The sequence below is a fragment of the Euprymna scolopes genome, chromosome 5 (genome assembly GCF_053919585.1).
Source record: "Euprymna scolopes isolate OS-2025 chromosome 5, ASM5391958v1, whole genome shotgun sequence".
NCBI lineage: Eukaryota > Metazoa > Mollusca > Cephalopoda > Sepiida > Sepiolidae > Euprymna > Euprymna scolopes.
Window position 1 is genome coordinate 177,193,020 of NC_136486.1, and position 17,471 is coordinate 177,210,490.

The window sequence follows — 17,471 nt, forward strand, 5'->3', positions numbered from 1 at the left end:
TTAAGAAAATCATACACAAGGAAATGAAAAAATTATGCCTAAAAGCAGACGTATCAGCTAACATAAAAATAACAAACTTCCTGGACGTCACGTTTAACTTAGATACAAACACATATGAACCATACTTAAAAGATAACGCTACTCCAATTTACGTAAACCCTAAGTCCAATCACCCACCATCAATTATAAAACACATTCCTAACTCGATCGTAAGTAGACTCAGTAATAACTCAAGCGATGAAAATGCATTTAACAGGTCAACCAATATCTACGAAACAGCTCTAAAAAATAGTGGATACAAAAATATCGATATCAAATATAAGCAACAAAACACCAACAACTATAATAAAATTAAAAATAGAAGAAAAAGAACTATAATTTGGTATACGGCCCCATACAATCAAATGTTAAAAACAAAACTTGGCAAGAAATTTCTAGATCTTATTGAAAAACACTTTCCCGCAACCAACCCCTTACACAAAATCTTCAATAAAAATACCTTAAAGTTATCCTACAGTTGTTGCGAAAATTTAGAGATGATAATTAAAGCACATAATAACAAAATACTATATAAAAACAATGTAAACAACAACAAAATAACCAATAAAAAAGTAGACACCATGACAAAAATAAAACCAACACGAGCAGAAATAATAATAATAATAATAATAATAATAATAATAATAACAATAATAACAATAATAATAACAATAATAATAATAATAATAACAAACCAACCCCAGACAAGAACAACCATACCATAAATAAAAATACTAATAACGAACAAGATAAATGCAACTGTAGACACCGCACAATTTGCCCAGTTCAAAATAAATGTCTAACAAAAAGCGTAGTTTATCAGGCAACAATATTTACGAAAGAAAACCCGAATAACAAGAAATATTACGTAGGCATGACTTCCTTAGATTTCAAAACGCGATACTATGACCACAAAAGTACATTCAACAATAAAAAACACCGTATAAAAACAACACTAGCGAATAAATACTGGAAACTCAAAGAAAGTGGACATTCGCCCGTAGTCGAATGAAAATAATAAGACAAGCTACCACGTATAAGCATTTAGACGACCCATGTAAATTATGCCTTCATGAAAAATTTTCTATCCTGTACTTTAAAGAACCCCAAAATATATTAAACTGTAGAAGAGAAATAGCAAATAACTGTTCACAAAATAAAACTTACTCTAGGATAGCGATACAAAATAGCTTTAAAACTAACAAAAACAATAGAAAATAAACAAATAAATAAATTAAATAAACATGAATATACATAAACGATTACACATATATGTATATATATGTGTATATATGTATGTACACATATGTATATTTATATATATATATATATATATATATGTAAAAGGAAAAGGTCTGCCTTAAACCACTAACCTAGTTCTAAAACAGATCCTTTGTTCGATAAAATGCATGCCCATTGGCTGATAGGAAGGGGCGCGGTGGATACTAGAAAGCTGATTGGCTAACTAAAATCCTCAACAGAAGAGGACCATATAAAAACGAGACATAGCCACAGAATTCGCGCATAAGCCTGACGAATCCTAGAGTGGATGAAACGCCGAATATTCAGTGTAGCTTAATCGCCATATATATTTTATAAATTACTAACTAGCTCTACCTACGTATTGAGCACTTTTGAAGTAAATACTTAAAGTTTACGCATAAATCTATACTTTCGTATATTAATTTTATGTGAATAAATGAAGTAGTTATATATATATATATATATATATATATATATATATATATATATATATATATATATATATATATTACCACCGAAGACGTGAGGCAATTATAGCTTAGTGGGCATTCGCTCGATCTTCGGTAGTTGCAGTTCTTTGTGCTATCACTATTACGAGTGTCTGTAGTTGGATTATTTTTCTTTAATATTTTATTTTTCTGCTGTATATGCTATAATGTACCTGTTTGCATGTATATGGTCTGGAAAATCTATCTCCATAGCGAAACATATAAACTTATATTTTATTCAAGTATTGAGGAATAGATAAACAACCGCAATGAAAAAATGACAACCATCGAAATAAAGTTTTATATAGACATGAAAACATTTGCCTGTGTAATTACTTTACTTTAGACACCTAGACACCACGATAGAGTGGAAAATATAACTTCCCGTATACCACCTTTATTTAAATTATATATTTGTTCACTGACTGTTAATTTGACCATATAAGCATATATTTTTTTAAATGAATAGATAAATAAAAATCAAGAAAAAAATGGACGGATAAAAAACAAGACATAAAATAAATTAATAGAGCTTATCAATAAAATAGATAAATAATGAAGTCGTCACCAGAAAAGAAAAACAACCATAAAAATCTAAGATAGGGAAATTAACAGCGATGAGGTTATAATATTACTTCAGATCAAAGCGAAAACTAAGGACAATAAAAAATCGCCAAGTTAAAATAAACCAATACCTCTCCGCTGTGACAGCTTGACCACATGGAATCGTACTTTTCCTCTTCCTTCACCTCATCTTTTACTCCCTTTCTTCGCCACACCTTCTTTCAAAACCTTTACTGCTCACATTTACAATGTATACACAAAACTTTCTTTCAGAGCGTAAACAACACACGAATATATTTTATAAAAAACGAATATAATCTTGAATCTCGTTTCAAAATCGCCTTTTTTGCCTGATGAATTGATCTCTTTGTATTGGAATTCCACTGTAACACGTATGCATATATGTAACCAACAATGTTTGTATAATAAATAAACTATAGACCAACACTGTCCTCTATTGACCACTCTTTAATAATCACGCAGGTTTCATTTAATTTACATCTAGGAAACCAATCTATACAACTTTATATATATATATATATATATATATATATATATATATATATATATATATATATATATATATATATATATATATATAATTGTTCAGCTGGATTAAATCCGACGATATGAAATAAAATGGAGGTGGAAGGACCTGAATACTCAATGTTTCGCCCGATTTATGCGGGCTTTTTCAAGAGGGATGGTCAATGACCATCCCTCTTGTATTCAGGTCCTTCCACCTCCATTTTATTTCATATATATATATATATATATATATATATATATATATATATATATATATATATATATATATATATATATATATATCGGACACATGTAGTTTTTTCCCCGTGTTGTATAACTTTAAGCTTAAAAACTGTCGGTTTTCGACGACATTTTTCTGTTCTGTTAATTTCGACATAAAATCCTTTTTGTTATGCTATCCTCCCTATTTTGCTGTTTTTCCCACCTAAAATACCCACAAAACCCTGACGTTTAAGGTGTCCACCATGACCTGAAGAAACCAACCGTGCTGCCCTTTTTCTCTTTTTCTTTCCATCCTCAACACCTTCAGAACAACCGCCAACACAGCCACGCCCATCCTTCTACTTCTTCTTCTTCTTCTTCTTCTTCTTCTTCTTCTTCTTCTTCTTCACATTCACTTTCGCCCGTTTTTTCCCTCTTTTTTCGTTTTTTCTTCTTCGCCTTTTTTTTCATTTTCTTTCTCTGCTTAATTTTTTCTTCACACTTTTACTCTCCTTCCCTTCCTGGATTTCCCCCTTCACTTTTTTTTTTCTAATTTTTTCTCTTTACGTTTTCCCTTTCTTGGCATCAAATTTTTTCTTTCCTTCTTTTTATTCTTTCTGTTCTTTTTCCTTTCCTTCTTCTCTTTCTTCTTTTCCTTCCTCCTGTCTTTTTTCTTTCTTATTCCTCCTTTCTTTCTTCTCTCTTTTCTTCTTCGCTATCTTTCACTTCTTTTTCATTTACTTTTAATTCTTCTCTTTTTTTCTGATTTTTCCAGTTCTTCTTTGTTCTTCTTTTTTATCTTCTACTTCATAATTTTCTTCGTTTTCTTTCTTCTTTTCACGTTTCTTCTTCATTTTCTTTTTATTTTTTTTATTTTATCTTTTTCTTCTTCCCCATTTTTTCTTCTTCATTTTCTTTTTATTTTTTTTATTTTATCTTTTTCTTCTTCCCCATTTTTTCGTCTTCATTTTCTTTTTATTTTATCTTTTTCTTCTTCCCCATTTTTTCGTCTTCATTTTCTTTTTATTTTATCTTTTTCTTCTTCCCCATTTTTTCGTCTTCATTTTCTTTCTTATTTTTCTTTACTTCTTCGTCACTTTCTCCTTTTGGTTCGCTTTTTCTTCTTTTCTCATTTCTTCGTCTTCAATTTCTCCGTTTCCTTCTTTTTCACTCTTTTTATTTCTTCTTCTTCTTCTTCTTCTTCTTCTTCTTCTTCTTCTTCTTCTTCTTCTTCTTCTTCTTCTTCTTCTTCTTCTTCTTCTTCGTTTCCCGCACTTCTTCCCGTTTCCTTTATGCTTTGGTCCTGACTACCACTCTAAACACAGATGTGTTCACTCTTTCTCCGATCTTACCGACGACTCCACCTTCAACAACGCTAGAAAAACCCGATGCCACCACTACCACCACCACCACCAGTAGAATCATCATCATCCTAACCGCCTCCTCATCCTCGTCATCATCCCCGGCCTTCGTAGTACTGCAGTCGGCCTGCTAGCCGCGTGTGGAGACATTCCACACCATGTTAAAAAAACTAGAAGGACGCCGACAAAAACACCACCAACACCAACGACGAGCAAAACACTATCCGGATTTTTACCATTTTTCTGCTCAACAGGAACAACAACAACAACAACAACAACAACAACAACAACAACAACAAAGCCAGAGTCAACATCATCATAATCGTTTATATCAGTTAGTATATCATCAGTACCACTATTGTTATCAACAAATGCACCCGTATCGACAACAACAAAAGAATTCTCTTTCTCTCAGACTGTCAGCGTCTTTCTGAAGTCTTCCACTCGATTCAGGTGTGTAACAACAACAACAACAACAACAACGCTAACTTGACAATCAGCTTAAAGAAATAAATAGTAAAAATAATAAAGTAAAACACAACAGGTTTTTTAAAAAAATCCCCCGAAATCGGGGACGCTGTTAGTTTTTTTCTTTTTTTTTTTTTTGTTATGTGTTTCCATACAATATGGACCCGACCGGTTACCTATTTACTTGTTGATTAGCACCAAATTTGTTATTATTTTTCTAATCGTTTGTTTGGCTTATTTCCATTTCTTTTCCTGAATCTGAAACCAAAAGTCATGGTTCGAATACGACGATTGGCAACTTGTTTCGTTACAAAACGTTTCGATCAAAACCGTTCGCGATTTGCCGAACAATTAAAACATTTCACACAGGATTTTTAACAAGAAAAACAAACACGGAAAACTCGAAGAGAATCAAAGTAAGTGTTTTCAGGCTTTATTATTTTCTTTTTGTTGTTGCTGCTGCTGCTTATATTTTATACGCAAGCTTCATAGTATCATAAATGATGCAGGCGCGTGTAGTGTGTGCCAAGTATGACGTGTGGAAATACATGTATTATAGAAGTAATTCTTATTACAAACATACAATCACACACGTGCACGCATATATATATATATATATATATATATATATATATGTGTGTGTGTGTGTGTGTGTGTGTGTGTGTGTGTGTACGTGTGTGCTGTCCTCCGTGTGTTACCGTTTGTATATATCCGTATATGTATGCATATATATATATGTGTATATATATGTGTGTATGTGTGTGTGAATACATATGAGTGTATTTGTAAATATGTGTTTATATGAATTTATGTGTGTGTGTGTGTGTGTGTGTGTGTGCGTGCGTGGCGCGCATAATAGAAGTTTACAACATGAAGTGAATGTTAGGATTAATATATGGAATTAGTTGGTAAGAATGTAAACAGAATACTTAAAATAATTTCATCTCAAAAGGCAACCGACAAATCAATCGTATATCTACCTTAATCGTCTTCACTATTGATTAAACTCTTTCCTACGACCGAAATATCGGTTTCAGTGAGATGTGATTGTGTTATTATTTTAAGTAGTCCGTTTGCATATTTTGTAGTAAATTCCTATATTATCTAACCAACAAACACGCACACACGCACACATATATATATATATATATATATACAAACACACATACATATATATCTATATATCTATAAAAGTAAACGTGTCTGTGTGTGTGTGTCTGTGTACATTTCCCTACGCAATAATTCTGTCAATTTTTAGTTTACAGACTCGAAATTTGATATACAGTGTACTGAGATTTGGGAACTTGATGTGATCGGGTTTCGGCCAGAAATTTGGCTGTTAAGGGGTCAAAGTTCAATGATTTGACCTTTGAGAACTCTACCAAACTCCTCCAACAATTTTGGGTCTAAGCACTTGAAATTTTAGATATAGGTTCCTTGGACATGGACCTAACTTAATAACTTGATTTGAGCCCAAAAGAATAAATATTAAGGGGTCATAATAGGAGTCAAAGTTAAAAAAAATTACCGTTTTTTTTTTTTTGCTCAGCATACACCTCCAAACACCCGGGCAACGCCGGGCACCTATTGCTAGTATATATATATATATATATAGCGAGAGAGAAAGAGAGAGAGAGAGAGAGAGAGAAAGAGAGAGAGATACTTCATGCATATACACATAAGCAAAGAAGGTAATATGATATATTAAATATAGATTTTCAATATTTAATTAAAAAGTACTCAATACGCGAGTAGAGCTTAAAGACTTAATAATAGAATAGAATTTGTTTCGTTAGTAAAAGGCACGGGCAATATTGGCGGAAAAAAATTGAGGGACATAGTTTTGACAGATCATATAAGTAAAATATATTTGAAAGATCATATAAGTAAAATATATTTGAAAGATCGTATAAGTAAACTATATTTGAAAGATCATATGAGTAAAATATATTTGAAAGATCATATAAATAAAATATATTTGAAAGATCATATAAATAAAATATATTTGAAAGATCATATAAGTAAAATATATTTGAAAGATCATATAAGTAAAATATATTTGAAAGATCATATAAGTAAAATATATTTGAAAGATCATATAAGTAAAATATATTTGAAAGATCATATGAGTAAAATATATTTGAAAGATCATATGAGTAAAATATATTTGAAAGATCATATAAATAAAATATATTTGAAAGATCATATGAGTAAAATATATTTGAAAGATCATATGAGTAAAATATATTTGAAAGATCATATAAATAAAATATATTTGAAAGATCATATGAGTAAAATATATTTGAAAGATCATATGAGTAAAATATATTTGAAAGATCATATAAATAAAATATATTTGAAAGATCATATGAGTAAAATATATTTGAAAGATCATATAAATAAAATATATTTGAAAGATCATATAAGTAAAATATATTTGAAAGATCATATGAGTAAAATATATTTGAAAGATCATATGAGTAAAATATATTTGAAAGATCATATAAATAAAATATATTTGAAAGATCATATGAGTAAAATATATTTGAAAGATCATATGAGTAAAATATATTTGAAAGATCATATAAATAAAATATATTTGAAAGATCATATGAGTAAAATATATTTGAAAGATCATATAAATAAAATATATTTGAAAGATCATATGAGTAAAATATATTTGAAAGATCATATAAATAAAATATATTTGAAAGATCATATAAATAAAATATATTTGAAAGATCATATAAGTAAAATATATTTGAAAGGTCATATAAGTAAAATATATTTGAAAGATCATATAATTAAAATGAAAACAGTATCTGTACACGTGAAAAAAAAAATAATATAACATTTTTCACGGCGATATTCGAAACCTGACACATTCAGCTAAATTTTGAAGTTAAATAAATTCATTGTAAAAATCCTTTGAAAGATAAATATTAGTTTTTTTGGATCTATTTAAAATATAATTAGTAAAGTAAAACTCTAAGATATTAAATTAAATAATAAAAAAACACCTTGTTTGCACAAAAAATAGCTTAATTAGCCCCCAAAAGCGAGAGATTCCAGATTCGAACAAACCAAAACAAACTAATTCGTCTAAATGTGAATTCTACGAAAGCCCAAAATGTCAGAAAGTAAAAAAGTTGTCGGAAAATGACGTCAAATAGTTGGCGCGTGCCGGTCTTATTTTTTCCCAGCCGTGCATCCGTACCTTCCCATCGTTACCATTTTTAATTTAATTATTTTTCTTTGTCCCTTCTTTTAATTTTAATAAAAAATATTTTTCAAGATTATATAAGAATTACGTTACGCCAAAAGTTTAACGTTCATTTAAGAACGATCATTTAAAATCTTACATATAAAAATTACGTGAAATATGTAATCTAAAAAAAAGTACAAATATTGTTTGCAATTATAATTTTTTTGTATGTAAAAATATTGCACAATGCTTAATTCAATAATAATATCGGTAGTTCATGAAATTAATTTTTCTCCGGCGTATATCAAATTCATTAATATGGTTTTAGGGGCTTTTTTTTTCGTAATGTCATGCATATTCTGTTTATATATTTGTTTGTAAATTGTGTATATGTCCTGCCTAATATGTACGTGTGTTTGTGAGGGTGTGTTTATACGTTGTATATTATTTAGATATAAATATATACCGTTTATATTTATATATCTATAGACATATCTTTTATATTTATATATATTTACATGGTTATCGTTTATATTCATATACATATATATATATATATATATATATATATATATATATATATATATATACATATTTACCGTTTACATTTATAAATGCCTATATAGTTTATATTTATGTATATGTATTTATCGTGTATATTTATATATGAAAATACATAGTTTATATATATATACATATGTATTGTTTATATTTATATATATATACATATTCCTCGTATATATTTACATGTATAAATCGTTCATTGCTATAGTTTATATATATATATATATATATATATATATATATATATATATATATATATAAACTATAGCAATTTTTATTTGTTTTTGTTTTTGCGATATGTTTTGAATGAATTCAATTATTTATGAAAGTGCACTTTTACCTAAATGCGAGTTGGGAATAATTTTCCCTTTGACCAATTTGGTACCCCGATGTGGGGAGCGGTATATATATATATATATATATATATATATATATATATATATATATATATATATATATTGTTTTTAAAATATAATTATGCACTGACACGTGTTTCGTCGTCTACGACTCATCAGAGTGGTTGAACCTAGCGAGCTTCGAAATCGGACCCCATATATATATATTTCAATCTATTACTTATATTTATTTATACGTTTATACATATTTATATATACATTTATATATATTTACATATCTTTTCTACATACGTTTGTAGTTGAAAATAAATCTATATCGTTTTCATTTGTATATACATTGGTGTCGTTTATAGTCGAATAGATATATATATATATATATACTTACATCGATATCTTATCTATATACATACAAATATATGGTATACACATATATCTATGCATAGTCATACATATCTATTGCATATATACATATACATGCATATCGCACGAACATACTTATATCATATATACACACATATAAATCTATATTATATAAACGATATATATATATATATATATATATACACAAACATCTATATCATATACACATACATACACCTATACCGTATGTATACACGTACATCTAAATCGTGTGCATATATATATATATATATATATATATATATATATATATATATATGTGTGTGTGTGTGTGTGTGTGTGTGCGTGCGTGTGTGTGTGTGTATCGTGAACACATACATTTACCTATACTCCTATAGATTTGGTAGTTTTTTGTCTATTGATATTTTTTTCTATTTATTATTTAAAAGAAAATACAATATTGTTATATATGAGTCGTGGAATTGCATTCATCCGCAAAAGATTTTGTTAATTTGCATATTCTTTCAAACATTCATTTTAATTAATTCCCTATTTATTTTTCGGTTTTCTTATGGAGTGATCATCTAGAGTTAACTATCACGTGTAATTATATCCATGCAGATATTCTATAGGATTTATACTTGCGTAATATTTGCGACAAAAGGTTATAGTAAACAAAAACATCTTCTATGTATATTTATGTACGCGTATATTTATATATTTGTTTACAAAATTTTCCTACCAAACTCCTTCTAGAGGTTTTGTATCTATCGACATGAAACTTTATATATGGGGTATTCGAACCTATGCGAGACATTATATTTCGGTTTTAACCGGGAAAATTCAGTGCAAAAGTGTGCAGGTCGAACGACATCATTACGAATATACATGCGTAACGTAATAGCTATTGGTTCATGTTTTAATTTTTAACCTTGCAGAAAACATGTCTTCATAGGTCAGACATTACCGTCAAAGGAAAAAGTAAATTGTAAGCAAAACGTATCGGGTTCGATGCTCGATGGTGGCGCAGCACGAGTCTTTTTAAAAATTTTAAAATCATTACTATATATTGAGTTTAATATAATATATATATATATATATAGAAAATCTGCATTAAACAAAATATCATTTAAGCATTTTTTTTTTACCAACGGGCGGCCTGCTGGTATCATATATGTTGATTTATGTTATTTCTATTTTAATTGTTTGACAATTTCAACAAAACTATTAGCCATGTTGCATGAATATAACACAGAATTTGTAGGAATATTCTTTACTTTGTAGAAAATTTACGGCGTTATTCATATATATATATATATATATATATATAATAATTCATTTATGTATGTTCTATCGTTGGCCATCTCTAATTTAAAGCAAACATCTTGTTTTTAATTTGCGTGTCCGTTTTGTATATATATATATATATATATATATATATATATATATATATATATATATATATATATATATATATATATATATATATATATGTTTGTATAATTTGTGTGTTATCTGTGGTCAGCTTAAGTGATTATCATCTATAATCTCACAGAATATTTAACTGAATATAAAAATCTGAATCTTTCGAAACTTTAAAGTAGATAGCATATTTAATCAACGCTTTAAAGTGATCGTTATTGTACATTCATTCGCTGAAATCGTTATTTTTACATTCATTCGCTGAAATCGTTATTTTTACATTCATTCGCTGAAATCGGAAAAAATGTTCAGCATTTTATGATATTTAACCTGATTACACAATTCATTACAGTTTGACTTCCTCTTTTTGTTTTGTTTTGAATGCAGTTCTATTATAGATATTCTGTTTTTCTATTTTCACGAAATATTTTTAATATGATATGCCTAATACAATATAATATATATCCCTGATCCCTGATATATATATATATATATATATATATATGCACACGATTTAGATGCACGTGTATACATACGGTATAGGTGTATGTATGTATATATGATATAACCCTTATCCCTGAGTGGCTTCCGGGCCTTGATAAGTGGTGATCACTGTGTAAAAAATATATATATATATATTATATAATATTTATTACATATATAATATATATAATATGTATATAACATACATTACAATATATATAAATATACATATATATATATATATATATATATGTGTGTGTGTGTGTGTGTGTGTGTGTGTGTGTCTAGCCGCACTGAAGAGTTGTGATACAACGAAACATTACTGTATGTGGATGACTATATATATGTACACTAAACATAAACATATATATATATATATATATATATATGTTTATTGTACATATCTATTTTACTCGTATACGCATAAATAATTTCATGTATGAATATAAAATCCTATACAAATCTATAATGCTAGCAGCTGAACTCACTAGCTTCACACGCAAGAGGAAGAGCTTCGTTCGCAAGAACTGTGAATGTAATTAGGCCTTTTCTAAGCATTCGTATATCTGTGTACAAACTCTTCAATTTCTATACATCCCTCTTCTTGTTATTCGCGCCTACCAAGGTGGCAACACATTTGCAAAGGAGAGATCTCTTGGGTGGATCATTCCGAAATAATTCTTCATCATTATCCGAGCTTCAAACAAGCAGGCATCAGGCTCACTTTGCTAATAATCTACGAGGCAGTTCGCACACGATTGTTGCTTAAGTAAGGAGTTACGTACGCAACTACGAAGCCTGTTGAATAACCAGGTGGTGCTGAGGTACTTTGGGCAAGGTGGGTGTTTATAGGTCAGTTAAAAGGATTGTTTGACCACAAAGGCTATCCTTTGAAGTCGCCTTTGTAAGAAGCTAATTATGCAGTAGTAGTGGAGTTGTATGGCTTTAAAGTTTTTCTTACATATAATACAGGGTATACATATATATTTACATGTAATAGAGTGTATACATATATATTTACATGTAAAACAGTGTATACATATATATTTACATGTAATAGAGTGTATACATATATATTTACATGTAAAACAGTGTATACATATATATTTACATGTAAAACAGTGTATAGATATATATTTACATGTAAAACAGTGTATAGATATATATTTACATGTAAAACAGTGTATACATATATATTTACATGTAAAACAGTGTATAGATCTTTATTTACATGTAAAACAGTGTATAGATATATATTTACATGTAAAACAGTGTATACATATATATTTACATGTAATACAGTGTATACATATATATTTACATGTAATACAGTATGTACATATATATTTACATGTAATACAGTGTATACATATATATTTACATGTAAAACAGTGTATAGATATATATTTACATGTAAAACAGTGTATACATATATATTTACATGTAAAACAGTGTATACATATATATTTACATGTAATACAGTATATACATATATATTTACATGTAATACAGTGTATAGATATATATATTTACATGTAATGCAGTGTATACATATATATTTACATGTAAAACAGTGTATACATATATATTTACATGTAATACAGTATATACATATATATTTACATGTAATACAGTGTATACATATATATTTACATGTAATACAGTATATACATATATATTTACATGTAATACAGTGTATAGATATATATATTTACATGTAATACAGTATGTAAATATATATTTACATGTAAAACAGTGTATACATGTATATTTACATGTAATACAGTGTATACATATATATTTACATGTAATACAGTGTATAGATATATATTTACATGTAATACAGTGTATACATATAGATATTTACATGTAAAACAGTGTATAGATACATATTTACATGTAATATAGTGTATACATATATATTTACATGTAATACAGTGTATAGATATATATATTTACATGTAATGCAGTGTATACATATATATTTACATTTAATAGAGTGTATAGATATATATTTACATGTAATACAGTGTATATATATATATTTACATGTAATACAGTGTATACAGATATATTTACATTTAATAGAGTGCATAGATATATATTTACATGTAATACAGTGTATATATATATTTACATGTAATACAGTATATACATATATATTTACATGTAATACAGTGTATATATATATATATATTTACATGTAATTCAGTGTATAGATATATATTTACATGTAATACAGTGTATACATATATATTTACATGTAATACAGTGTATATATATATATATTTACATGTAATTCAGTGTATAGATATATATTTACATGTAAAACAGTATATAGATATATATTTACATGCAATACAGTGTATACATATATATTTGCATGTAAAAAAGGTGTATACATATATATTTACATGTAAAACAGTATATAGATATATATTTACATGTAATACAGTATATGCTTATATATTTTCATGTAATACAGTGTATACATATATATTTACATATAAAACAGTGTATACATATATATTTACATGTAATACAGTGTATACATATATATTTACATGTAATACAGTGTATACATATATATTTACATGTAATACAGTTTATACATATATATTTCCATGTAATACAGTGTATAGATATATATTTACATGTAATACAGTGTATACATATATATTTACATGTAATACAGTGTATACATATATATTTACATGTAATACAGTGTATACAAATATATTTACACGTAATACAGTGTATACATATATATTTACATATAATACAGTGTATACATATATATTTACATGTAAAACAGTGTATAAATATATATTTACATGTAATACAGTTTATACATATATATTTACATGTAATAGAGTGTATACATATATATTTACATGTAAAACAGTGTATACATATATATTTACATGTAAAACAGTATGTAGATATATATTTCTATGTAATACAGTATATGCATATATATTTCCATGTAATTCAGTGTATACATATATATTTCCATGTAATACAGTGTATACATATATATTTCCATGTAATACAGTGTATACATATATATTTACATGTAATACAGTGTATAGATATATATTTACATGTAATACAGTGTATACATATATATTTACATGTAATACAGTGTATACATATATATTTACGTGTAATACAGTGTATACATATATATATTTACATGTAATACAGTGTATACATATATATTTACATGTAAAACTGTGTATACATATACATTTACATGTAAAACAGTATATAGATATATATTTCCATGTAATACATTATATGCATATATATTTCCATGTAATACAGTGTATACATATATATTTACATGTAATACAGTTTATACATATATATTTCCATGTAATACAGTGTATACATATATATTTACATGTAATACAGTGTATACATATATATTTACATGTAATACAGTATGTACATATATATTTCCATGTAATACAGTGTATACATATATATTTACATGTAATACAGTGTATACATATATATTTACATGTAATACAGTATATACATATATATTTACATGTAATACAGTGTTTACATATATACTTACATGTAATACAGTGTATACATATATATTAACATATAATACAGTGTATACAGATACATTTACGCAAACGTGTATTAAATTATACAGTACAAATAGATTTATATACACGTGTATTATATAATTCAGTGAATGTCCCTGTATAATACAATATATATTTACATACATATAAATGTGCATATAAATCAGTATACATGTCTATAGGCACACATATATGCATGCTTACTCTAGTAGTTTATAGTTTATTATGTATATACATAAACATAATATATATATATAATTATATGTAATTCAAAGAAGTATTAGAAGTCCATATATATGTAATGCTAGGTTTATTTATGGTGTCTTTTAAATTTAATAAAAACCCTTCACAATTTGCTGACGAGGAGACCTTGGTTATTAAAAAACTATATGTAATTATTGTACATAACTTGATGTATACCACAATAAAAAGAATTGTTTTCCGAAACGATCGTACAGATAATTGATTTTGTTATTGTTCCTTCTTATGAAACGGATTTTTAATTTAATTATAATTTGATTTTTAAATTTTAAATTATCAATCACATTACTTATATATATATATATATATATATATATATATATATATATATATATATATATATATATATGCATATATAACCCTGTGCGTACGTATACGTGAGTGTCATATAATGCGGAGTATATATAGAACTTATATACACATAAGGTTACATATTTATTGTTATAGACACTCATGAGTATATATATATATATATATATATATATATATATATATATATATATATATATATATATATATATACAATTCCAGGTTTAAAGTATTCAAAGATTAACACCAATGAATTTAACGAGCTTATTAATAGTGCTCAAAAAAATAGAGCAAAATAAACTTCAATTTGTATACAAGTAAAATATTTATCTGAATATAAACAAAAGTCTGTATATATATATACATACATATATATATATATACATATGCATACATGATGATTGCAACGTCTTGTCAGACGAGTGCCACTCCCTCAGACATTTAAAATCCATGAGCCCAAATGCCTGAGGGAGTATCTATACAAAGATGATGCTACAGAGTCTTAGCTTTGTACGACAGCTAAATCTCTCTCTCTCTCTCGGTTCAAAATGTTGAGATCCAGCAACAAGCAAGAGCAAGATAGCCAGCAACAAATTAAACTGCAGACCAGCTTAATGCGGGTACTGGTCTCCCGCTTTATGGTTTTTTAAATCAGAGATTTGCTTCTCCTAGAAAGATTGCCTTCACTACGGCTTACGGGAGCCCTCTCCACCCCAATACACATATATACACACACACACACAAATATACACGGTGCTAGTTGGCCGTTGACCCAGAAAAAGAGTTCATTCGCCCTTTGGAATACACACACACACACACACACACACACACACACATATATATATATATATATATATATATATATATATATATAGATATATATAGAGAGAGAGATGGAGAGAGAGGGAGAGATAGAGGCCGGATGGGTTATACATAAACCGTTTAAATATATATATATATATATATATATATATATATATATACTTGTTTATTGTTATATAAACATGGTCACATCCTGCTGCTACAAATAGCCACTTGTTTCAATCAAACAACAGATATCATCAGGCAGCGACTTGACTATTCAAAAGTTCAATGAATAACCATTATTCTTGTAGCAAGTGTAAAATGTGATCAGATTAGGAGAGCAATCTATAGGGACATGAAAGATTTTGGCCTAAAAGTAGAAGTTAATGCTAACTTAAAACAGGTTAATTTCCTTGACGTTACTTTAGATCTGGATTCGAATACTTATAAACCATATATGAAGGATAATGCTAATCCTATTTATATACACCCGCAGTCTAACCATCCACCATCCATTATTAAGCATATACCATTATCTATTGAAAGTAGAATAAGTAACAATTCATCTAATGAAGTAACTTTCAATGATTGCAAAGCTATTTATAATACAGCACTTAAAAATAGTGGGTATAAGGACATAGAGATAAAATATAAAGTAACTTACATTAGCACAAATGGATCTAGAAATCGTGGTAGGAAAATTATTTGGTTCACACCCCCCTTTAATATTATGTTGAAAACAAAACTTGGTACAACATTTTTACAACTTATTAACAAGCATTTCCCACCAAATAATATATTACATAAAATATTTAATAAAAATACATTAAAATTAAGTTATAGCTGTAGTGATAACTTAGAAAGGATTATAAAAAAGCATAATGGAAGAATTTTAAAGACGACTAATAGAGAAAATTAAAATAATAGTGCAAACACTGCGGTGAATAAATGTAACTGTAAAAAGCTTGAGGAATGCCCAATAAAAAATGAATGTCTGACCTCATCAGTGGTATACCAAGCTAGGATATTCCCGGTGGAGAACCCAAGGGACGAAAGATTCTACATAGGGAGTACCCAAATGACTTTCAAAAATAGATTCTATGGACATACACGCTCGATGAGTAATCAAGCATATGAAAAGGACACTTCCTTATCGTTATATTACTGGAAAT

The 17,471-nt window shown here is 27.5% G+C and overlaps 1 protein-coding gene across 1 annotated transcript in view; it reads left to right on the forward strand.

The window, feature by feature from the left end:
* The first annotated feature begins 4,500 nt into the window (after positions 1-4,500).
* Positions 4,501-17,471, forward strand: part of LOC145277050 (rho GTPase-activating protein 6-like) — an 840,447-nt gene continuing 827,476 nt past the window's right edge. The window contains exon 1 of the mRNA XM_080128704.1: positions 4,501-5,349. The gene's annotated coding sequence lies outside the window, so the exon portion shown is untranslated. The remainder of the gene's footprint in view (positions 5,350-17,471) is intronic.